We start from the raw sequence: 27,575 nt of genomic DNA on the forward strand, positions 1-27,575 counted from the left end.
ATTCCAATCCCGAGACCCTTCTGATAGCATGAGATGTGATATCTCAATGCCTCTAATACCAAACCAGAGATTCTTCCTATAACATGAGATGTGATATCTCAATGCTTCTAATACCAAACCTGAGACCCTCCCTTTAGCATGAGATGTGATATCCGACTCCTTCCCATTCCAATCCTGAGACCCTTCTGATAGCATGAGATGTGATATCTCAATGCTTCTAATACCAAACCTGAGACCCTTCCTATAACATAAGATGGGATATCCAACTCCTTCCCATTCCAATCCTGAGACCCTTCCGATAGCAGAGATGTGATATCTCAATGCTTATACCAAACCTGAGACCCTTCCTGTGGCATGAGATGTCATATCCAACTCCTTCCCATTCCAATCCTGAGACCCTTCCTATAGCATGATATGTGTTATCACAATTTTTCTAATGCCAAACCTGAGATCCTTCCTATAACATGAGATGTGTATCCAACTCCTTCCCATTCCAAAACCTGAGACCCTTCCTATAGCATGAGATGTGATATCTTAATGCTTCTAAAACCAAACCTGAGAACCATCCAATAACATATGTGAAATCCAAATCCTTCCCTTTCCAAACCTGAGACCCTTCCTATACCATGAGATGTGATATCTCAATGCTTCTAATACCAAACCTGAGACCCGTCCTAAAACATGAGATGTGAGATCCAAATCCTTCCCCCTCCAAACCTGAGAACCTTCCTATAGCTTGAGATGTGATATCAAACTCCTTCCCATTCCAATCCTGAGATAGCTTGAGATGTGATATCCAACTCCTTCCCATTCCTATCCTGAGACCCTTCCGATAGCAGAGATGTGATATCTCAATGCTTGTACCAAACCTGAGACCCTTCCTATGGCATGAGATGTGATATCCAACTCCTTCCCATTCCAATCCTGAGACCCTTCCTATAGCATGAGATGTGATATCTCAATGCTTATACCAAACCTGAGACCCTTCCTATAGCATGAGATGTGATATCCAAATCCTTCCCATTCCAATCCTGAGACCCTTCCTATAGTATGAGATGTGATATCTCAATATCTCTAATACCAAACCTGAGATCCTTCCTTGAACATGAAATGTGATATCCCACTCCTTCCCTTTCCAAGCCTGAGAGTCTACCTATAGCATGAGATGTGATATCCAAGTCCTTCCCATTCCAATCCTTAGACACTTCCTACAGCATGAGATGTGATATCTCAATGATTCTATTACCAAACCTGAGACCGGTCCTATAACATGAGCTGGGATATCCAACTCCTTCCCATTTCAATCCTGAGAAACTTCTGATAGCAGAGATGTGATATCTCAATGCTTAGACCAAACCTGAGACCCTTCCTATAACATGAGATGTGATATCCAACTCCTTCCCGTTCCAAACCTGAGACCCTTTCTATAGCAAGAATCTAATATCCAACTCCTTCCCATTCCAATCCCGAGACCATTCCTATAGCATGAGATGTGATATCTCAATGCTTCTAATACCAAACCTGAGATCCTTCCTATGACATGAGATGTGATATCCAACTCCTTCCCCTTGCAAACCTGAGAGCCTTCCTATAGCATGAGATGTGATATCGAAGTATTTCCCATTCCAATCCTGAGACCCTTCCTATAACATGAGATGTGATATCCAACTCCTTCCCATTCCAACCTGAGACCCTTCCTATAGCATGAGATGGGATATCCAACTACTTCCAAATCTAATCCTGATACCCTTCCGATAGCATGAGATGTGATATCTCAATCCCTCTAATACCAAACCTGAGATCCTTCCTATAACATGAGATGTGATATCAAAATCCTTCCCCTTCCAAACCTGAGACCCTCCCTTTAGCATGAGATGTGATATCCAACTCCTTCCCATTCCAATCCTGAGACCCTTCTGATAGCATGAGATGTGATATTCAATGCCTCTAATACCAAACCTGAGATCCTACCTCTAACATGAAATGTGATATCCAACTCCTTCCCTTTCCAAACGTGAGAGCCTCCCTATAGCATGAGATGGGATGTTCAAGTCCTTCCCATTCCAATCCTGAGACCCTTCCTATAGCATGAGATGTGATATCTCAATGCTTCTAATACCAAACCTGAGACCCTTCCTATAACATAAGATGGGATATCCAACTCCTTCCCATTCTAATCCTGAGACCCTTCCGATAGCAGAGATGTGATATCTCAATGCTGATACCAAACCTGAGACCCTTCCTATGGCATGAGATGTCATATACAACTCCTTCCCATTCCAATCCTGAGACCCTTCCTATAGCATGAGATGTGATATCTCAATGCGTATACCAAACCTGAGACCCTTCCTATAGCATGAGATGTGATATCCAACTCCTTCCCATTCCAATCCTGAGACCCTTCCTATAACATGAGATGTGATGTCTCAATGCTTCTAATACCAAACCTGAGATTCTTCCTATGGCATGAGATGTCATATAAAACTCCTTCCCATTCCATTCCTGAGACCCTTCGTATAGCATGAGATGTGATATCCAACTCCTTCCCATTCCAATCCTGAGACCCTTCCTATAGCATGAGATGTGATATCCAAATCCTTCCCATTCCAATCGTGAGACCCTTCCTATAGCATGAGATGTGATATCCAAAACCTTCCCTTTCCAAAACTGAGAGCCTACCTATAGCATGAAATGTGATATCCAACTCCTTCCCATTCCAATCCTGAGACCCTTCCTATAGCATGAGATGTGATATCTCAATGCTTATACCAAACCTGAGACCCTTCCTATAGCATGAGATGTGATATCCAAATCCTTCCCATTCCAATCCTGAGACCCTTCCTATAGCATGAGATGTGATATCCAAATCCTTCCCCTTCCAAACCTGAGACCCTCCCTTTAGCATGAGATGTGATATCCGACTCCTTCCCATTCCAATCCCGAGACCCTTCTGATAGCATGAGATGTGATATCTCAATGCCTCTAATACCAAACCAGAGATTCTTCCTATAACATGAGATGTGATATCTCAATGCTTCTAATACCAAACCTGAGATCCTTCCTATAACATGAGATGTGTATCCAACTCCTTCCCATTCCAAAACCTGAGACCCTTCCTATAGCATGAGATGTGATATCTTAATGCTTCTAAAACCAAACCTGAGAACCATCCAATAACATATGTGAAATCCAAATCCTTCCCTTTCCAAACCTGAGACCCTTCCGATAGCATTAGATGTGATATCTCAATGCTTCTAAAACCAAACATGAGAACCATCCTATAACATGAGATGTGAAATCCAAATCCTTCCCTTTCCAAACCTGAGACCCTTCCTATAGCTTGAGATGTGATATCAAACTCCTTCCCATTCCAATCCTGTGATAGCTTGAGATGTGATATCCAACTCCTTCCCATTCAGATCCTGAGACCCTTCCTATACCATGAGATGTGATATCTCAATGCTTCTAATACCAAACCTGAGACCCGTCCTAAAACATGAGATGTGAGATCCAAATCCTTCCCCCTCCAAACCTGAGAACCTTCCTATAGCTTGAGATGTGATATCAAACTCCTTCCCATTCCAATCCTGAGATAGCTTGAGATGTGATATCCAACTCCTTCCCATTCCTATCCTGAGACCCTTCCGATAGCAGAGATGTGATATCTCAATGCTTGTACCAAACCTGAGACCCTTCCTATGGCATGAGATGTGATATCCAACTCCTTCCCATTCCAATCCTGAGACCCTTCCTATAGCATGAGATGTGATATCTCAATGCTTATACCAAACCTGAGACCCTTCCTATAGCATGAGATGTGATATCCAAATCCTTCCCATTCCAATCCTGAGACCCTTCCTATAGTATGAGATGTGATATCTCAATGCCTCTAATACCAAACCTGATATCCTTCCTTGAACATGAAATGTGATATCCCACTCCTTCCCTTTCCAAGCCTGAGAGTCTACCTATAGCATGAGATGTGATATCCAAGTCCTTCCCATTCCAATCCTTAGACACTTCCTACAGCATGAGATGTGATATCTCAATGATTCTATTACCAAACCTGAGACCCGTCCTATAACATGAGATGGGATATCCAACTCCTTCCCATTTCAATCCTGAGAAACTTCTGATAGCAGAGATGTGATATCTCAATGCTTAGACCAAACCTGAGACCCTTCCTATAACATGAGATGTGATATCCAACTCCTTCCCGTTCCAAACCTGAGACCCTTTGTATAGCAAGAATCTAATATCCAACTCCTTCCCATTCCAATCCCGAGACCATTCCTATAGCATGAGATGTGATATCTCAATGCTTCTAATACCAAACCTGAGATCCTTCCTATGACATGAGATGTGATATCCAACTCCTTCCCCTTGCAAACCTGAGAGCCTTCCTATAGCATGAGATGTGATATCGAAGTATTTCCCATTCCAATCCTGAGACCCTTCCTATAACATGAGATGTGATATCCAACTCCTTCCCATTCCAACCTGAGACCCTTCCTATAGCATGAGATGGGATATCCAACTACTTCCAAATCCAATCCTGATACCCTTCCGATAGCATGAGATGTGATATCTCAATCCCTCTAATACCAAACCTGAGATCCTTCCTATAACATGAGATGTGATATCAAAATCCTTCCCCTTCCAAACCTGAGACCCTCCCTTTAGCATGAGATGTGATATCCAACTCCTTCCCATTCCAATCCTGAGACCCTTCTGATAGCATGAGATGTGATATTCAATGCCTCTAATACCAAACCTGAGATCCTACCTCTAACATGAAATGTGATATCTAACTCCTTCCCTTTCCAAACGTGAGAGCCTCCCTATAGCATGAGATGGGATATTCAAGTCCTTCCCATTCCAATCCTGAGACCCTTCCTATAGCATGAGATGTGATATCTCAATGCTTCTAATACCAAACCTGAGACCCTTCCTATAACATAAGATGGGATATCCAACTCCTTCCCATTCCAATCCTGAGACCCTTCCGATAGCAGAGATGTGATATCTCAATGCTGATACCAAACCTGAGACCCTTCCTATGGCATGAGATGTCATATACAACTCCTTCCCATTCCAATCCTGAGACCCTTCCTATAGCATGAGATGTGATATCTCAATGCGTATACCAAACCTGAGACCCTTCCTATAGCATGAGATGTGATATCCAACTCCTTCCCATTCCAATCCTGAGACCCTTCCTATAACATGAGATGTGATGTCTCAATGCTTCTAATACCAAACCTGAGATCCTTCCTATGGCATGAGATGTCATATAAAACTCCTTCCCATTCCATTCCTGAGACCCTTCGTATAGCATGAGATGTGATATCCAACTCCTTCCCATTCCAATCCTGAGACCCTTCCTATAGCATGAGATGTGATATCCAAATCCTTCCCATTCCAATCGTGAGACCCTTCCAATAGCATGAGATGTGATATCCAAAACCTTCCCTTTCCAAAACTGAGAGCCTACCTATAGCATGAAATGTGATATCCAACTCCTTCCCATTCCAATCCTGAGACCCTTCCTATAGCATGAGATGTGATATCTTAATGCTTATACCAAACCTGAGACCCTTCCTATAGCATGAGATGTGATATCCAAATCCTTCCCATTCCAATCCTGAGACCCTTCCTATAGCATGAGATGTGATATCCAAATCCTTCCCCTTCCAAACCTGAGACCCTCCCTTTAGCATGAGATGTGATATCCAACTCCTTCCCATTCCAATCCTGAGACCCTTCTGATAGCATGCGATGTTATATCTCAATGCCTCTAATACCAAACCTGAGATCCTACCTCTAACATGAAATGTGATATCCAACTCCTTCCCCTTCTAAACCTGGGAGCCTTCCTATAACATGAGATGTGATATCGAAGTGCTTCCCATTCCAATCCTGAGACCCTTCCTATAACATGAGATGTGATATCCAACTCCTTCCCATTCCAATCCTGAGACCCTTCCTATAGCATGAGATGTGATGTCTCAATGCTTCTAATACCAAATCTGAGATCCTTCCTATAACATGAGATGTGATATCCAACTCCTTCCCATTGCAATCTTGAGACCGTTTCTATAGCATGAGATGTGATATCTCAATGCTTATACCAAACCTGAGACCCTTCCTATAGCATGAGATGTGATATCCAAATCCTTCCCATTCCAATCGTGAGACCCTTCCTATAGCATGAGATGTGATATCTCAATGCCTCTAATACCAAACCTGAGATCCTACCTCTAAAATGAAATTTGATATGCAACTCCTTCCCCTTCCAAACCTGATAGCCTTCCTATAGCATGAGATGTGATATCCAAGTCCTTCCCATTCCAATCCTGATACCCTTCCTATAACATGAGATGTGATATTCAATTCCTTCCCATTCCAACCTGAGACCCTTCCTATAGCATGAGATGGGATATCCAACTCCTTCCAAATCCAATCCTGATACCCTTCCGATAGCATGAGATGTGATATCCCAATGCTTCTACAAAACCTGAGACCCATACCATGGCATGAGATGTGATATCAAACTCCTTCCCATTCCAATCCTGACACCCTTCCCATAGCTTGAGATGTGATATCCAACTCCTTCCCATTCCAATTCTGAGACCCGTCCTATACCATGGGACTTGATATCTCAATGCTTCTAATACCAAACCTGACACCGGTCCTATAACATGAGATGTGATATCCAAATCCTTCCCCTTCCAAACCTTAGACCCTTCCTTTATCATTAGATGTGATATCCAAGTCGTTCCCATTCCAATCCTGAGACCCTTCCTATAGCATGAGATGTGATATCTCAATGCTTCTAATACCAAACCTGAGACCCTTGCTATAACATGAGATGTGATATTCAAGTCCTTCCCATTCCAATCCTGAGACCCTTCCTATAGCATGAGATGTGATATCTCAATGCTTCTAATACCAAACCTGAGACCCTTCCTATAATGAGATGGGATATCCAACTCCTTCCCATTCCAATCCTGAGACCCTTCCGATAGCAGAGATGTGATATCTCAATGCTTACACCAAACCTGAGACCCTTCCTATGGCATGAGATGTCAAATACAACTCCTTCCGATTCCAATCCTGAGACCCTTCCTATAGCATGAGATGTGATATCTCAATGCTTCTAATAATAAACCTGAGATCCTTCCTATAACATGAGATGTGATATCCAACTCCTTCCCATTCCAAACCTGAGACCCTTCCGATTGCATGAGATGTGATATCAAACTCCTTCCCATTCCAATCCTGAGATAGCTTGAGATGTGATATCCAACTCCTTCCCATTCCAATCCTGAGACCCTTCCTATACCATGAGATGTGATATCTCAATGCTTCTAATACCAAACCTGACACCCGTCCTAAAACATGAGATGTGAGATCCAAATCCTTCCCCTTCCAAACCTGAGATCTTTCCTTTAGCATGAGATGTGATATCCAACTCCTTCCCTTTCCAATCCTGAGACCCTTCCTATAGCATGATATGTGATATCACAATTTTTCTAATACCAAACCTGAGATCCTTCCTATAACATGAGATGTGTATCTAACTCTTTCCCATTCCAAACCTGAGACCCTTCCTATAGCCCGAGATGTGATATCTTAATGCTTCTAAAACCAAACCTGAGAACCATCCAATAACATATGTGAAATCCAAATCCTTCCCTTTCCAAACCTGAGACCCTTCCGATAGCATTACATGTGATATCTCAATGCTTCTAAAACCAAACATGAGAACCATCCTATAACATGAGATGTGAAATCCAAATCCTTCCCTTTCCAAACCTTAGACCCTCCCTATAGCATGGGATGTGATATCTAAGTCCTTCCCATTCCTATCCTGAGACCCTTCCGATAGCAGAGATGTGATATCTCAATGCTTGGACCAAACCTGAGACCCTTCCTATGACATGAGATGTGATATCCAACTCCTTCCCATTCCAATCCTGAGACCCTTCCTATAGCATGAGATGTGATATCTCAATGCTTCTATCAAACCTGAGTCCCTTCCTTTAGCATGAGATGTGATATCCAACTCCTTCCCATTCCAATCCTGAGACCCTTCCTATAGCATGAGATGTCATATTTCAAAGCTTCTAATACCAAACCTGGGACCCGTCCTATAACATGAGATATGATATCCAAATCCTTCCCCTTCCAAACCTGAGACCCTTCCTTTAGCATGAGATGTGATATCCAAATCCTTCCCATTCAAATCCTGAAACCCTTCCTATAGCATGAGATGTGATATCTCAATGTTTCTAATAAAACACCTGAGACTCTTCCTATAGCAAGAGATGTGATATCCAAATCCTTCCCATTCCAATCCTGAGACCCTTCCTATAACATGAGATGTGATATCTCAATGCTTCTAATACCAAACCTGAGACCTTCCCTTTAGCATGAGATGTGATATCCGACTCCTTCCCATTCCAATCCTGAGACCCTTCTGATAGCATGAGAATGATATCTCAATGCCTCTAATACCAAACCAGAGATTCTTCCTATAACATGAGATGTGATATCTCAATGCTTCTAATACCAAACCTGAGACCTTCCCTTTAGCATGAGATGTGATATCCGACTCCTTCCCATTCCAATCCTGAGACCCTTCTGATAGCATGAGAATGATATCTCAATGCCTCTAATACCAAACCAGAGATTCTTCCTATAACATGAGATGTTATATCTCAATGCTTCTAATACCAATCCTGAGACCCTTCTGATAGCATGAGATGTGATATCTCAATGCTTCTAACACCAAACCTGAGACCCTTCCTATAACATAAGATGGGATATCCAACTCCTTCCCATTCCAATCCTGAGACCCTTCCGATAGCAGAGATGTGATATCTCAATGCTTATACCAAACCTGAGACCCTTCCTGTGGCATATGTGATATCCAACTCCTTCCCATTCCAAACATGAGACCCTTCCTATAGCAAGAGTGTAATATCCAACTCCTTCCCATTCCAATCCTGAGACCATTCCTATAGCATGAGATGTGATATCTCAATGCTTCTAATACCAAACCTGAGATCCTTCCTATGACATGAGATGTGATATCCAATTCCTCCCCATTCCAAACCTGAGAACCTTCCTACAGCATGCGATGTGATATCTCAATGCTTCTAATACCAAACCTGAGACCAGTCCTATAACATGAGATTGGATATCCAACTCCTTCCCCTTCCAAACCTGAGACCCTTCCTATAGCATGAGATGTGATATCCAACTTCTTCCCATTCCAATCCTGAGACCCTTCCTATAACATGAGATGTGATGTCTCAATGCTTCTAATACCAAACCTGAGATATTTCCTATAACATGAGATGTGATATCCAACTCCTTCCCATTCTAATCCTGAGACCCTTCCTATAGCATGAGATGTGCTATCTCAATGCTTATACCAAACCTGAGACCCTTCCTAAAGCTTGAGATGTGATATCCAACTCCTTCCCATTCCAATCCTGAGACCCTTCCTATAACATGAAATGTGATATCCAACTCCTTCCCATTCCAACCTGAGACCCTTCCTATAGCATGAGATGGGATATCCAACTCCTTCCAAATCCAATCCTGATACCCTTCCGATAGCATGAGATGTGATATCCCAATGCTTCTACAAAACCTGAGACCCATACCATGGCATGAGATGTGATATCCAAGTCCTTCCCATTCCAATCCTGATACCCTTCCTATAACATGAGATGTGATATCCAATTCCTTCCCATTCCAACCTGAGACCCTTCCTATAGCATGAGATGGGATATCCAACTCCTTCCAAATCCAATCCTGATACCCTTCCGATAGCATGAGATGTGATATTCCAATGCTTCTACAAAACCTGAGACCCATACCATGGCATGAGATGTGATATCAAACTCCTTCCCATTCCAATCCTGACACCATTCCTATAGCTTGAGATGTGATATCCAACTCCTTCCCATTCCAATTCTGAGACCCGTCCTATACCATGGGACTTGATATCTCAATGCTTCTAATACCAAACCTGAGACCGGTCCTATAACATGAGATGTGATATCCAAATCCTTCCCCTTCCAAACCTTAGACCCTTCCTTTATCATGAGATGTGATATCCAAGTCGTTCGCATTCCAATCCTGAGACCCTTCCTATAGCATGAGATGTGATATCTCAATGCTTCTAATACCAAACCTGAGACCCTTGCTATAACATGAGATGTGATATTCAAGTCCTTCCCATTCCAATCCTGAGACCCTTCCTATAGCATGAGATGTGATATCTCAATGCTTCTAATACCAAACCTGAGACCCTTCCTATAATGAGATGGGATATCCAACTCCTTCCCATTCCAATCCTGAGACCCTTCCGATAGCAGAGATGTGATATCTCAATGCTTATACGAAACCTGAGACCCTTCCTATGGCATGAGATGTCAAATACAACTCCTTCCGATTCCAATCCTGAGACCCTTCCTATAGCATGAGATGTGATATCTCAATGCTTCTAATAATAAACCTGAGATCCTTCCTATAACATGAGATGTGATATCCAACTCCTTCCCATTCCAAACCTGAGACCCTTCCGATTGCATGAGATGTGATATCAAACTCCTTCCCATTCCAATCCTGAGATAGCTTGAGATGTGATATCCAACTCCTTCCCATTCCAATCCTGAGACCCTTCCTATACCATGAGATGTGATATCTCAATGCTTCTAATACCAAACCTGACACCCGTCCTAAAACATGAGATGTGAGATCCAAATCCTTCCCCTTCCAAAACTGAGATCTTTCCTTTAGCATGAGATGTGATATCCAACTCCTTCCCATTCCAATCCTGAGACCCTTCCTATAGCATGATATGTGATATCACAATTTTTCTAATACCAAACCTGAGATCCTTCCTGTAACATGAGATGTGTATCCAACTCCTTCCCATTCCAAACCTGAGACCCTTCCTATAGCCTGAGATGTGATATCTTAATGCTTCTAAAACCAAACCTGAGAACCATCCAATAACATATGTGAAATCCAAATCCTTCCCTTTCCAAACCTGAGACCCTTCCGATAGCATTACATGTGATATCTCAATGCTTCTAAAACCAAACATGAGAACCATCCTATAACATGAGATGTGAAATCCAAATCCTTCCCTTTCCAAACCTGAGACCCTCCCTATAGCATGGGATGTGATATCTAAGTCCTTCCCATTCCTATCCTGAGACCCTTCCGATAGCAGAGATGTGATATCTCAATGCTTGGACCAAACCTGAGACCCTTCCTATGACATGAGATGTGATATCCAACTCCTTCCCATTCCAATCCTGAGACCCTTCCTATAGCATGAGATGTGATATCTCAATGCTTCTATCAAACCTGAGTCCCTTCCTTTAGCATGAGATGTGATATCCAACTCCTTCCCATTCCAATCCTGAGACCCTTCCTATAGCATGAGATGTGATGTTTCAAAGCTTCTAATACCAAACCTGGGACCCGTCCTATAACATGAGATATGATATCCAAATCCTTCCCCTTCCAAACCTGAGACCCTTCCTTTAGCATGAGATGTGATATCCAAATCCTTCCCATTCCAATCCTGAAACCCTTCCTATAGCATGAGATGTGATATCTCAATGTTTCTAATAAAAAACCTGAGACCCTTCCTTTAGCATGAGATGTGATATCCAAATCCTTCCCATTCCAATCCTGAAACCCTTCCTATAGCATGAGATGTGATATCTCAATGCCTCTAATACCAAACCAGAGATTCTTCCTATAACATGAGATGTGATATCTCAATGCTTCTAATACCAAACCTGAGACCCTCCCTTTAGCATGAGATGTGATATCCAACTCCTTCCCATTCCAATCCTGAGACCCTTCCTATAGCATGAGATGTGCTATCCCAATGCTTATACCAAACCTGAGACCCTTCCTAAAGCTTGAGATGTGATATCCAACTCCTTCCCATTCCAATACTGAGACCCTTCCTATAACATGAAATGTGATATCCAACTCCTTCCCATTCCAACCTGAGACCCTTCCTATAGCATGAGATGGGATATCCAACCCCTTCCAAATCCAATACTGATACCCTTCCAATAGCATGAGATGTGATATCCCAATGCTTCTACCAAACCTGAGAACCATACTATGGCATGAGATGTGATATCAAACTCCTTCCAATTCCAATCCTGAGACTCTTCCTATAGCTTGAGATGTGATATCCGAAATCCTTCCCATTCCAATTCTGAGACCCTTCCTATACCATGAGACTTGATATCTCAATGCTTCTAATACCAAACCTGAGACCCGTTCTATAACATGAGATGTGATATCCAAATCTTTCCCCTTCCAAACCTTAGACCCTTCCTTTATCATGAGATGGGATATCCAACTCCTTCCCATTCCAATCCTGAGACCCTTCCGATAGCAGAGATGTGATATCTCAATGCTTATACCAATCCTGAGACCCTTCCTATGGCCTGAGATGTCATATACAACTCCTTCCCAATCCAATCCTGAGACCCTTCCTATAGCATGAGATGTGATATCTCAATGCTTATACCAAATCTGAGACCCTTCCTATAGCATGAGATGTGATATCCAACTCCTTCCCATTCCAATCCTGAGACCCTTCCTATAGCATGAGATGTGATGTCTCAATGCTTCTAATACCAAACCTGAGATCCTTCCTATAACATGAGATGTGATATCCAACTCCTTCCCATTCCAATCCTGAGACCCTTCCTATAGCATGAGATGTGATGTCTCAATGCTTCTAATACCAAACCTGAGAACCTTCCTACAGCATGCGATGTGATATCTCAATGCTTCTAATACCAAACCTGAGACCAATCCTATAACATGAGATTGGATATCCAACTCCTTCCCCTTCCAAACCTGAGACCCTTCCTATAGCATGAGATGTGATATCCAACTTCATCCCATTCCAATCCTGAGACCCTTCCTATAACATGAGATGTGATGTCTCAATGCTTCTAATACCAAACCTGAGATCTTTCCTATAACATGAGATGTAAAATCCAACTCCTTCCCATTCCAATCCTGAGACCCTTCCTATAGCATGAGATGTGCTATCTCAATGCTTATACCAAACCTGAGACCCTTCCTAAAGCTTGAGATGTGATATCCAACTCCTTCCCATTCCAATCCTGAGACCCTTCCTATAGCATGAGATGTGATATCTCAATGCTTCTAATATCAAACTTGAGACCCTCCCTATAGCATGAGGTGTGATACCCAAGTCCTTCCCATTCCAATCCTGAGACACTTCCTATAGCATGAGATGTGATATCTCAATGCTTATACCAAACCTGAGACCCTTCCTATAGCATGAGATGTGATATCCAACTCCTTCCCATTCCAATCCTGAGACCCTTCCTATAGCATGAGATGTGATGTCTCAATGCTTCTAATACCAAACCTGAGATCCTTCCTATAACATGAGATGTGATATCCAACTCCTTCCCATTCCAATCCCGAGACCCTTCCTATAGCATGAGATGTGATATCTCGATGCTTATACCAAACCTGAGACCCTTCCTATAGCATGAGATGTGATATCCAACTCCTTCCCATTCCAATCCTGAGACCCTTCCTATAGCATGAGATGTGATATCTCAATGCCTCTAATACCAAACCTGAGATCCTTCCTCTAACATGAAATGTGATATCCAACTCTTTCCCTTTCCAAACCTGAGAGCCTACCTATAGCATGAGATGTGATATCCAAGTCCTTCCCATTCCAATCCTTAGACCCTTCCTACAGCATGCAATATGATATCTCAATGATTCTAATAACAAACCTGAGACCCATCCTGTAACATGAGATGGGATATCCAACTCCTTCCCATTCCAATCCTGAGACACTTCCGATAGCAGAGATGTGATATCTCAATGCTTATACCAAACCTGAGACCCTTCCTATAACATGAGATGTGATATCCAACTCCTTCCCGGTCCAAACCTGAGACCCTTCCTATAGCATATGTGATATCCAACTCCTTCCCATTCCAAACATGAGACCCTTCCTATAGCAAGAATGTAATATCCAACTCCTTCCCATTCCAATCCTGAGACCATTCCTATAGCATGAGATGTGATATCTCAATGCTTCTAATACCAAACCTGAGATCCTTCCTATGACATGAGATGTGATATCCAATTCCTCCCCATTCCAAACCTGAGAACCTTCCTACAGCATGCGATGTGATATCTCAATGCTTCTAATACCAAACCCGAGACCAGTCCTATAACATGAGATTGGATATCCAACTCCTTCCCCTTCCAAACCTGAGACCCTTCCTATAGCATGAGATGTGATATCCAACTTCTTCCCATTCCACTCCTGAGACCCTTCCTATAACATGAGATGTGATGTCTCAATGCTTCTAATACCAAACCTGAGATCTTTCCTATAACATGAGATGTGATATCCAACTCCTTCCCATTCCAATCCTGAGACCCTTCCTATAGCATGAGATGTGATATCTCAATGCTTATACCAAACCTGAGACCCTTCCTATAGCTTGAGATGTGATATCCAACTCCTTCCCATTCCAATCCTGAGACCCTTCCTATAGCATGAGATGTGATATCTCAAGGCCTCTAATACCAAACCTGAGATCCTTCCTCTAACATGAAATGTGATATCCAACTCCTTCCCCTTCCAAACCTGAGAGCCTTCCTATAGCATGAGATATGATATCCAAGTCCTTCCCATCCAATCCTGAGACCCTTCCTATAACATGAAATGTGATATCCAACTCCTTCCCATTCCAACCTGAGACCCTTCCTATAGCATGAGATGGGATATCCAACTCCTTCCAAATCCAATACTGATACCCTTCCGATAGCATGAGATGTGATATCCCAATGCTTCTACCAAACCTGAGACCCATACTATGGCATGAGATGTGATATCAAACTCCTTCCCATTCCAATCCTGAGACCCTTCCTATACCATGAGACTTGATATCTCAATGCTTCTAACACAAAACCTGAGACCCGTCCTATAACATGAGATGTGATATCCAAATCCTTCCCCTTCCAAACCTTAGACCCTTCCTATAGCATGAGATGTGATATCTCAATGCCTCTAATACCAAACCTGAGATCCTTCCTCTAACATGAAATGTGATATCCAACTCCTTCCCTTTCCAAACCTGAGAGCCTACCTATAGCATGAGATGTGATATCCAAGTCCTTCCCATTCCAATCCTTAGACCCTTCCTACAGCATGCAATATGATATCTCAATGATTCTAATAACAAACCTGAGACCCATCCTATAACATGAGATGGGATATCCAACTCCTTCCCATTCCAATCCTGAGACACTTCCGATAGCAGAGATGTGATATCTCAATGCTTATACCAAACCTGAGACCCTTCCTATAACATGAGATGTGATATCCAACTCCTTCCCGGTCCAAACCTGAGACCCTTCCTATAGCATATGTGATATCCAACTCCTTCCCATTCCAAACATGAGACCCTTCCTATAGCAAGAATGTAATATCCAACTCCTTCCCATTCCAATCCTGAGACCATTCCTATAGCATGAGATGTGATATCTCAATGCTTCTAATACCAAACCTGAGATCCTTCCTATGACATGAGATGTGATATCCAATTCCTCCCCATTCCAAACCTGAGAACCTTCCTACAGCATGCGATGTGATATCTCAATGCTTCTAATACCAAACCCGAGACCAGTCCTATAACATGAGATTGGATATCCAACTCCTTCCCCTTCCAAACCTGAGACCCTTCCTATAGCATGAGATGTGATATCCAACTTCTTCCCGTTCCACTCCTGAGACCCTTCCTATAACATGAGATGTGATGTCTCAATGCTTCTAATACCAAACCTGAGATCTTTCCTATAACATGAGATGTGATATCCAACTCCTTCCCATTCCAATCCTGAGACCCTTCCTACAGCATGAGATGTGATATCTCAATGCTTATACCAAACCTGAGACCCTTCCTATAGCTTGAGATGTGATATCCAACTCCTTCCCATTCCAATCCTGAGACCCTTCCTATAGCATGAGATGTGATATCTCAAGGCCTCTAATACCAAACCTGAGATCCTTCCTCTAACATGAAATGTGATATCCAACTCCTTCCCCTTCCAAACCTGAGAGCCTTCCTATAGCATGAGATATGATATCCAAGTCCTTCCCATCCAATCCTGAGACCCTTCCTATAACATGAAATGTGATATCCAACTCCTTCCCATTCCAACCTGAGACCCTTCCTATAGCATGAGATGTGATATCAAACTCCTTCCCATTCCAATCCTGAGACCCTACCTATAGCTTGAGATGTGATATCCAACTCCTTCCCATTCCAATTCTGAGACCCTTCCTATACCATGAGACTTGATATCTCAATGCTTCTAATACAAAACCTGAGACCCGTCCTATAATATGAGATGTGATATCCAAATCCTTCCCCTTCCAAACCTTAGACCCTTCCTTTATCATGAGATGTGATATCCAATTCCTTCCCATTCCAATCCTGAGACCCTTCCGATATCATGAGATTTGTTATCTCAATGCTTCTAATATCAAACTTGAGACCCTCCCTATAGCATGAGATGTGACATCCAAGTCTTCCCCATTCCAATCCTGAGACTCTTCCTATAGCATGAGATGTGATATCTCAATGCTTCTAATACCAAACCTGAGACCCTTCCTATAACATGAGATGGGATATCCAACTCCTTCCCATTCCAATCCTGAGACCCTTCCTATAGCATGAGATGTGATATCTCAATGCTTATACCAAACCTGAGACCCTTCCTATAGCATGAGATGTGATATCCAACTTCTTCCCATTCCAATCCTGAGACCCTTCCTATAACATGAGATGTGATGTCTCAATGCTTCTAATACCAAACCTGAGTCCCTTCCTATAACATGAGATGGGATATCCAACTCCTTCCCATTCCAATCCTGAGACCCTTCCGATAGCAGAGATGTGATATCTCAATGCTTATACCAAACCTGAGACCCCTCCTATGGCCTGAGATGTCATATACAACTCCTTCCCATTCCAATCCTGAGACCGTTCCTATAGCATGAGATGTGATATCTCAATGCTTATACCAAATCTGAGACCCTTCCTATAGCATGAGATGTGATATCCAACTCCTTCCCATTCCAATCCTGAGACCCTTCCTATAGCATGAGATGTGATATCTCAATGCTTATACCAAACCTGAGACCCTTCCTATGGCATGAGATGTCATATACAACTCCTTCCCATTCCAATCCTGAGACCCTTCCTATAGCATGAGATGTGATATCTCAATGCTTATACCAAACCTGAGACCCTTCCTATAGCATGAGATGTGATATCCAACTTCTTCCCATTCCAATCCTGAGACCCTTCCTATAACATGAGATGTGATGTCTCAATGCTTCTAATACCAAACCTGAGACCCTTCCTATAACATGAGATGGGATATCCAACTCCTTCCCATTCCAATCCTGAGACCCTTCCGATAGCAGAGATGTGATATCTCAATGCTTATACCAAACCTGAGACCCCTCCTATGGCCTGAGATGTCATATACAACTCATTTCCATTCCAATCCTGAGACCGTTCCTATAGCATGAGATGTGATATCTCAATGCTTATACCAAATCGGAGACCCTTCCTATAGCATGAGATGTGATATCCAACTCCTTCCCATTCCAATCCTGAGACCCTTCCTATAGCATGAGATGTGATGTCTCAATGCTTCTAATACCAAACCTGAGATCCTTCCTATAACATGAGATGTGATATCCAACTCCTTCCCATTCCAATCCTGAGACCCTTATGATAGCATGAGATGTGATATCTCAATGCCTCTAATACCAAACCTGAGATACTTCCGATAGCATGAGATGTGATATCTCAATGCCTCTAATACCAAACCTGAGATACTTCTGATAGCATGAGATGTGATATTTCAATGCCTCTAATACCAAACCTGAGATCCTACCTCTAACATGAAATGTGATATCCATCTCCTTCCCTTTCCAAACCTGAGACCCTGCCTATAGCATGAGATGTGATATCCAAGTCCTTCCCATTACAATCCTGAGACCCTTCCTATAGCATGTGATGTGATATCTCAATGCTTATACCAAACCTGAGACCCTTCCTATGGCATGAGATGTCATATACAACTCCTTCCCATTCCAATCCTGAGACCCTTCCTATAGCATGAGATGTGATATCTCAATGCTTATACCAAACCTGAGACCCTTCCTATAGCATGAGATGTGATATCCAACTTCTTCCCATTCCAATCCTGAGACCCTTCCTATAACATGAGATGTGATGTCTCAATGCTTCTAATACCAAACCTGAGATCTTTCCTATAACATGAGATGTGATATCCAACTCCTTCCCATTCCAATCCTGAGACCCTTCCTATAGCATGAGATGTGATATCACAATGCTTATACCAAACCTGAGACCGTTCCTATAGCTTGAGATGTGATATCCAACTCCTTCCCATTCCAATCCTGAGACCCTTCCTATAGCATGAGATGTGATATCTCAAGGCCTCTAATACCAAACCTGAGATCGTTCCTCTAACATGAAATGTGATATCCAACTCCTTCCCCTTCCAAACCTGAGAGCCTTCCTATAGCATGAGATATGATAGCCAAGTCCTTCCAATTCCAATCCTGAGACCCTTCCTATAACATGAAATGTGATATCCAACTCCTTCCCATTCCAACCTGAGACCCTTCCTATAGCATGAGATGGGATATCTCAATGCTTCTAATACCAAACCTGAGACTCTTCCTATAACATGAGATGGGATATCCAACTCCTTCCCATTCCAATCCTGAGACCCTTCCGATAGCAGAGATGTGATATCTCAATGCTTATACCAAACCTGAGACCCTTCCTATGGCCTGAGATGTGATAACCAACTGCTTCCCATTCCAATCCTGAGACCCTTCCTATAGCATGAGATGTGATATCTCAATGCTTATACCAAATCTGAGACCCTTCCTATAGCATGAGATGTGATATCCAACTCCTTCCCATTCCAATCCTGAGACCCTTCCTATAGCATGAGATGTGATGTCTCAATGCTTCTAATACCAAACCTGAGATCCTTCCTATAACATGAGATGTGATATCCAACTCCTTCCGATTCCAATCCTGAGACCCTTATGATAGCATGAGATGTGATATCTCAATGCTTCTAATACCAAACCTGAGATCCTTCCTATAACATGAGATGTGATTTCCAAATCCTTCCCCTTCCAAACCTGAGACCCTCCCTTTAGCATGAGATGTGATATCCAACTCCTTCCCATTCCAATCCTGAGACCCTTCTGATAGCATGAGATGTGATATCTCAATGCCTCTAATACCAAACCTGAGATCCTACCTCTAACATGAAATGTGATATCCATCTCCTTCCCTTTCCAAACCGGAGACCCTGTCTATAGCATGAGATGTCATATACAACTCCTTCCCATTCCAAACCTGAGACCCTTCCTATAGCACGAGATGTGATATCTCAATGCTTATACCAAACCTGAGACCCTTCCTATAGCATGAGATGTGATATCCAACTCCTTCCCATTCCAATCCTGAGACCCTTCCTATAGCATGAGATGTGATATCCAACTCCTTCCCATTCCAATCCTGAAACCCTTCCTATAGCCTGAGATGTGATATCTCAATGCCTCTAATACCAAACCTGAGATCCTTCCTCTAACATGAAATGTGATATCCAACTCCTTCCCTTTCCAAACCTGAGAGCCTATCTATAGCATGAGATGTGATATCCAAGTCCTTCCCATTCCAATCCTGAGACACTTCCGATAGCAGAGATGTGATATCTCAATGCTTATACCAAACCTGAGACCCTTCCTATAACATGAGATGTGATATCCAACTCCTTCCCGTTCCAAACCTGAGACCCTTCCTTTAGCATGAGATGTGATATCCAGCTCCTTCCCATTCCAATCCTGAGACACTTCCGATAGCATGAGATGTGACATCTCAATGCTTCTAATATCAAAACTGAGACCCTTCCTTTAGCATGAGATGTGATAACCAACTCCTTCCCATTCCAATCCTGAGACCCTTCCTATAGCATGAGATGTGATATCTCAATACTTCTAATACCAAACCTGAGATCCTTCCGATAACATGAGATGTGATATCCAAATCCTTCCCCTTCCAAACCTGAGACCCTCCCTTTAGCATGAGATGTGATATCCAACTCCTTCCCATTCCAATCCTGAGACCCTTCTGATAGCTTGAGATGTGATATCTCAATGCTTCTATACCAAACCTGAGATCCTTCCGATAGCATGAGATGTGATATCTCAAATCCTGCTAATACCAAACCTGAGATCCTTCCTATAACATGAGATGTGATATCCGAATCCTTCCCCTTCCAAACCTGAGACCCTCCCTTTAGCATGAGATGTGATATCCAACTCCTTCCCATTCCAATCCTGAGACTCTTCTGATAGCATGAGATGTGATATCTCAATGCCTCTAATACCAAACCTGAGATCCTACCTCTAACATGAAATGTGATATCCAACTCTTTCCCCTTCCAAACCTGAGAGCCTTCCTATAGCATGAGATGTGATATCCAAGTCCTTCCCATTCCAATCCTGAGACCCTTCCTATAACATGAGATGTGATATCCAACTCCTTCCCATTCCAACCTGAGACCCTTCCTATAGCATGAGATGGGATATCCAACTCCTTCCAAATCCAATCCTGATACCCTTCCGATAGCATGAGATGTGATATCCCAATGCTTCTACCAAACCTGAGACCCATACTATGGCATGAGATGTGATATCAAACTCCTTCCCCTTCCAAACCTTAGACCCTTCCTTTATCATGAGAGGTGATATCCAACTCCTTCCCATTCCATCCCTGAGACCCTTCCGATATCATGAGATGTGATATCTCAATGCTTCTAATATCAAACTTGAGACCCTCCCTATAGCATGAGATGTGATATCCAAGTCCTTCCCATTCCAATCCTGAGACCCTTCCGATAGCAGAGATGTGATATCTCAATGCTTATACCAAACCTGAGATCCTTCCTATAACATGAGATGTGATATCCAACTCCTTCCCATTCCAATCCTGAGACACTTCCTATAGCATGAGATGTGATATCTCACTGCTTATACCAAACCTGAGACCCTTCCTATAGCATGAGATGTGATATCCAACTCCTTCCCATTCCAATCCTGAGACCCTTCCTATAGTATGAGATGTGATATCTCAATGCTTCTAATATCAAACTTGAGACCCTCCCTATAGCATGAGATGTGATATCCAAGTCCTTCCGATTCCAATCCTGAGACACTTCCTATAGCATGAGATGTGATATCTCAATGCTTCTAATACCAAACATGAGACTCTTCCTATAACATGAGATGGGATATCCAACTCCTTCCCATTCCAATCCTGAGACCCTTCCGATAGCATGAGATGTGATGTCTCAATGCTTCTAATACCAAACCTGAGATCCTTCCTATAACATGAGATGTGATATCCAACTCCTTCCCATTCCAATCCTGAGACCCTTCCTATAGCATGAGATGTGATATCTCAATGCTTATACCAAACCTGAGACCCTTCCTATAGCATGAGATGTGATATCCAACTCCTTCCCATTCCAATCCTGAGACCCTTCCTATAGCATGAGATGTGATATCTCAATGCCTCTAATACCAAACCTGAGATCCTTCCTCTAACATGAAATGTGATATCGAACTCCTTCCCTTTCCAAACCTGAGAGCCTACCTATAGAATGAGATGTGATATCCAAGTCCTTCCCATTCCAATCCTTAGACCCTTCCTACAGCATGCAATATGATATCTCAATGATTCTAATAACAAACCTGAGACCCGTCCTATAACATGAGATGGGATATCCAACACCTTCCCATTCCAATCCTGAGACACTTCCGATAGCAGAGATGTGATATCTCAATGCTTATACCAAACCTGAGACACTTCCTATAACATGAGATGTGATATCCAACTCCTTCCCGTTTCAAACCTGAGACCCTTCCTATAGCATATGTGATATCCAACTCCTTCCCATTCCAAACATGAGACCCTTCCTATAGCAAGAATGTAATATCCAACTCCTTCCCATTCCAATCCTGAGACCATTCCTATAGCATGAGATGTGATATCTCAATGCTTCTAATACCAAAGCTGAGATCCTTCCTATGACATGAGATGTGATATCCAATTCCTCCCCATTCCAAACCTGAGAACCTTCCTACAGCATGCGATGTGATATCTCAATGCTTCTAATACCAAACCTGAGACCAGTCCTATAACATGAGATTGGATATCCAACTCCTTCCCCTTCCAAACCTGAGACCCTTCCTATAGCATGAGATGTGATATCCAACTTCTTCCCATTCCAATCCTGAGACCCTTCCTATAACATGAGATGTGATGTCTCAATGCTTCTAATATCAAACCTGAGATCTTTCCTATAACATGAGATGTGATATCCAACTCCTTCCCATTCCAATCCTGAGACCCTTCCTATAGCATGAGATGTGCTATCTCAATGCTTATACCAAACCTGAGACCCTTCCTAAAGCTTGAGATGTGATATCCAACTCCTTCCCATTCCAATCCTGAGACCCTTCCTATAACATGAAATGTGATATCCAACTCCTTCCCATTCCAACCTGAGACCCTTCCTATAGCATGAGATGGGATATCCAACTCCTTCCAAATCCAATACTGATACCCTTCCAATAGCATGAGATGTGATATCCCAATGCTTCTACCAAACCTGAGAACCATACTATGGCATGAGATGTGATATCAAACTCCTTCCCATTCCAATCCTGAGACTCTTCCTATAGCTTGAGATGTGATATCCAAATCCTTCCCATTCCAATTCTGAGACCCTTCCTATACCATGAGACTTGATATCTCAATGCTTCTAATACCAGACCTGAGACCCGTCCTATAACATGAGATGTGATATCCAAATCTTTCCCCTTCCAAACCTTAGACCCTTCCTTTATCATGAGATGTGATATCCAACTCCTTCCCATTCCAATCCTGAGACCCTTCCGATATCATGAGATTTGTTATCTCAATGCTTTTAATATCAAAATTGAGACCCGTCCTATAACATGAGATTTGATATCCAAATCTTTCCCCTTCCAAACCTTAGACCCTTCCTTTATCATGAGATGGGATATCCAACTCCTTCCCATTCCAATCCTGAGACCCTTCCGATAGCAGAGATGTGATATCTCAATTCTTATACCAATCCTGAGACCCTTCCTATGGCCTGAGATGTCATATACAACTCCTTCCCAATCCAATCCTGAGACCCTTCCTATATCATGAGATGTGATATTTCAATGCTTATACCAAATCTGAGACCCTTCCTATAGCATGAGATGTGATATCCAACTCCTTCCCATTCCAATCCTGAGACCCTTCCTATAGCATGAGATGTGATGTCTCAATGCTTCTAATACCAAACCTGAGATCCTTCCTACAACATGAGATGTGATATCCAACTCCTTCCCATTCCAATCCTGAGACCCTTCCTATAGCATGAGATGTGATGTCTCAATGCTTCTAATACCAAACCTGAGAACCTTCCTACAGCATGCGATGTGATATCTCAATGCTTCTAATACCAAACCTGAGACCAGTCCTATAACATGAGATTGGATATCCAACTCCTTCCCCTTCCAAACCTGAGACCCTTCCTATAGCATGAGATGTGATATCCAACTTCTTCCCATTCCAATCCTGAGACCCTTCCTATAACATGAGATGTGATGTCTCAATGCTTCTAATACCAAACCTGAGATCTTTCCTATAACATGAGATGTAATATCCAACTCCTTCCCATTCCAATCCTGAGACCCTTCCTATAGCATGAGATGTGCTATCGCAATGCTTATACCAAACCTGAGACCCTTCCTAAAGCTTGAGATGTGATATCCAACTCCTTCCCATTCCAATCCTGAGACCCTTCCTATAGCATGATATGTGATATCTCAATGCCTCTAATACCAAACCTGAGATCCCTCCTCTAACATGAAATGTGATATCGAACTCCTTCCCTTTCCAAACCTGAGAGCCTACCTATAGCATGAGATGTGATATGCAAGTCCTTCCCATTCCAATCCTTAGACCCTTCCTACAGCATGCAATATGATATCTCAATGATTCTAATAACAAACCTGAGACCCGTCCTATAACATGAGATGGGATATCCAACACCTTCCCATTCCAATCCTGAGACACTTCCGATAGCAGAGATGTGATATCTCAATGCTTATAACAAACCTGAGACCCTTCCTATAACATGAGATGTGATATCCAACTCCTTCCCGTTTCAAACCTGAGACCCTTCCTATAGCATATGTGATATCCAACTCCTTCCCATTCCAAACATGAGACCCTTCCTATAGCAAGAATGTAATATCCAACTCCTTCCCATTCCAATCCTGAGACCATTCCTATAGCATGAGATGTGATATCTCAATGCTTCTAATACCAAACCTGAGATCCTTCCTATGACATGAGATGTGATATCCAATTCCTCCCCATTCCAAACCTGAGAACCTTCCTACAGCATGCGATGTGATATCTCAATGCTTCTAATACCAAACCTGAGACCAGTCCTATAACATGAGATTGGATATCCAACTCCTTCCCCTTCCAAACCTGAGACCCTTCCTATAGCATGAGATGTGATATCCAACTTCTTCCCATTCCAATCCTGAGACCCTTCCTATAACATGAGATGTGATGTCTCAATGCTTCTAATACCAAACCTGAGATCTTTCCTATAACATGAGATGTGATATCCAACTCCTTCCCATTCCAATCCTGAGACCCTTCCTATAGCATGAGATGTGCTATCTCAATGCTTATACCAAACCTGAGACCCTTCCTAAAGCTTGAGATGTGATATCCAACTCCTTCCCATTCCAATCCTGAGACCATTCCTATAGCATGAGATGTGATATCTCAATGCTTCTAATACCAAAGCTGAGATCCTTCCTATGACATGAGATGTGATATCCAATTCCTCCCCATTCCAAACCTGAGAACCTTCCTACAGCATGCGATGTGATATCTCAATGCTTCTAATACCAAACCTGAGACCAGTCCTATAACATGAGATTGGATATCCAACTCCTTCCCCTTCCAAACCTGAGACCCTTCCTATAGCATGAGATGTGATATCCAACTTCTTCCCATTCCAATCCTGAGACCCTTCCTATAACATGAGATGTGATGTCTCAATGCTTCTAATATCAAACCTGAGATCTTTCCTATAACATGAGATGTGATATCCAACTCCTTCCCATTCCAATCCTGAGACCCTTCCTATAGCATGAGATGTGCTATCTCAATGCTTATACCAAACCTGAGACCCTTCCTAAAGCTTGAGATGTGATATCCAACTCCTTCCCATTCCAATCCTGAGACCCTTCCTATAACATGAAATGTGATATCCAACTCCTTCCCATTCCAACCTGAGACCCTTCCTATAGCATGAGATGGGATATCCAACTCCTTCCAAATCCAATACTGATACCCTTCCAATAGCATGAGATGTGATATCCCAATGCTTCTACCAAACCTGAGAACCATACTATGGCATGAGATGTGATATCAAACTCCTTCCCATTCCAATCCTGAGACTCTTCCTATAGCTTGAGATGTGATATCCAAATCCTTCCCATTCCAATTCTGAGACCCTTCCTATACCATGAGACTTGATATCTCAATGCTTCTAATACCAGACCTGAGACCCGTCCTATAACATGAGATGTGATATCCAAATCTTTCCCCTTCCAAACCTTAGACCCTTCCTTTATCATGAGATGTGATATCCAACTCCTTCCCATTCCAATCCTGAGACCCTTCCGATATCATGAGATTTGTTATCTCAATGCTTTTAATATCAAAATTGAGACCCGTCCTATAACATGAGATTTGATATCCAAATCTTTCCCCTTCCAAACCTTAGACCCTTCCTTTATCATGAGATGGGATATCCAACTCCTTCCCATTCCAATCCTGAGACCCTTCCGATAGCAGAGATGTGATATCTCAATTCTTATACCAATCCTGAGACCCTTCCTATGGCCTGAGATGTCATATACAACTCCTTCCCAATCCAATCCTGAGACCCTTCCTATATCATGAGATGTGATATTTCAATGCTTATACCAAATCTGAGACCCTTCCTATAGCATGAGATGTGATATCCAACTCCTTCCCATTCCAATCCTGAGACCCTTCCTATAGCATGAGATGTGATGTCTCAATGCTTCTAATACCAAACCTGAGATCCTTCCTACAACATGAGATGTGATATCCAACTCCTTCCCATTCCAATCCTGAGACCCTTCCTATAGCATGAGATGTGATGTCTCAATGCTTCTAATACCAAACCTGAGAACCTTCCTACAGCATGCGATGTGATATCTCAATGCTTCTAATACCAAACCTGAGACCAGTCCTATAACATGAGATTGGATATCCAACTCCTTCCCCTTCCAAACCTGAGACCCTTCCTATAGCATGAGATGTGATATCCAACTTCTTCCCATTCCAATCCTGAGACCCTTCCTATAACATGAGATGTGATGTCTCAATGCTTCTAATACCAAACCTGAGATCTTTCCTATAACATGAGATGTAATATCCAACTCCTTCCCATTCCAATCCTGAGACCCTTCCTATAGCATGAGATGTGCTATCGCAATGCTTATACCAAACCTGAGACCCTTCCTAAAGCTTGAGATGTGATATCCAACTCCTTCCCATTCCAATCCTGAGACCCTTCCTATAGCATGATATGTGATATCTCAATGCCTCTAATACCAAACCTGAGATCCCTCCTCTAACATGAAATGTGATATCGAACTCCTTCCCTTTCCAAACCTGAGAGCCTACCTATAGCATGAGATGTGATATGCAAGTCCTTCCCATTCCAATCCTTAGACCCTTCCTACAGCATGCAATATGATATCTCAATGATTCTAATAACAAACCTGAGACCCGTCCTATAACATGAGATGGGATATCCAACACCTTCCCATTCCAATCCTGAGACACTTCCGATAGCAGAGATGTGATATCTCAATGCTTATAACAAACCTGAGACCCTTCCTATAACATGAGATGTGATATCCAACTCCTTCCCGTTTCAAACCTGAGACCCTTCCTATAGCATATGTGATATCCAACTCCTTCCCATTCCAAACATGAGACCCTTCCTATAGCAAGAATGTAATATCCAACTCCTTCCCATTCCAATCCTGAGACCATTCCTATAGCATGAGATGTGATATCTCAATGCTTCTAATACCAAACCTGAGATCCTTCCTATGACATGAGATGTGATATCCAATTCCTCCCCATTCCAAACCTGAGAACCTTCCTACAGCATGCGATGTGATATCTCAATGCTTCTAATACCAAACCTGAGACCAGTCCTATAAC

This window comes from Ambystoma mexicanum, chromosome 2p (assembly GCF_040938575.1).
Source record: "Ambystoma mexicanum isolate Mex_15411 chromosome 2p, UKY_AmexF1_1, whole genome shotgun sequence".
In the NCBI taxonomy this organism is placed as follows: Eukaryota; Metazoa; Chordata; class Amphibia; order Caudata; family Ambystomatidae; genus Ambystoma; species Ambystoma mexicanum.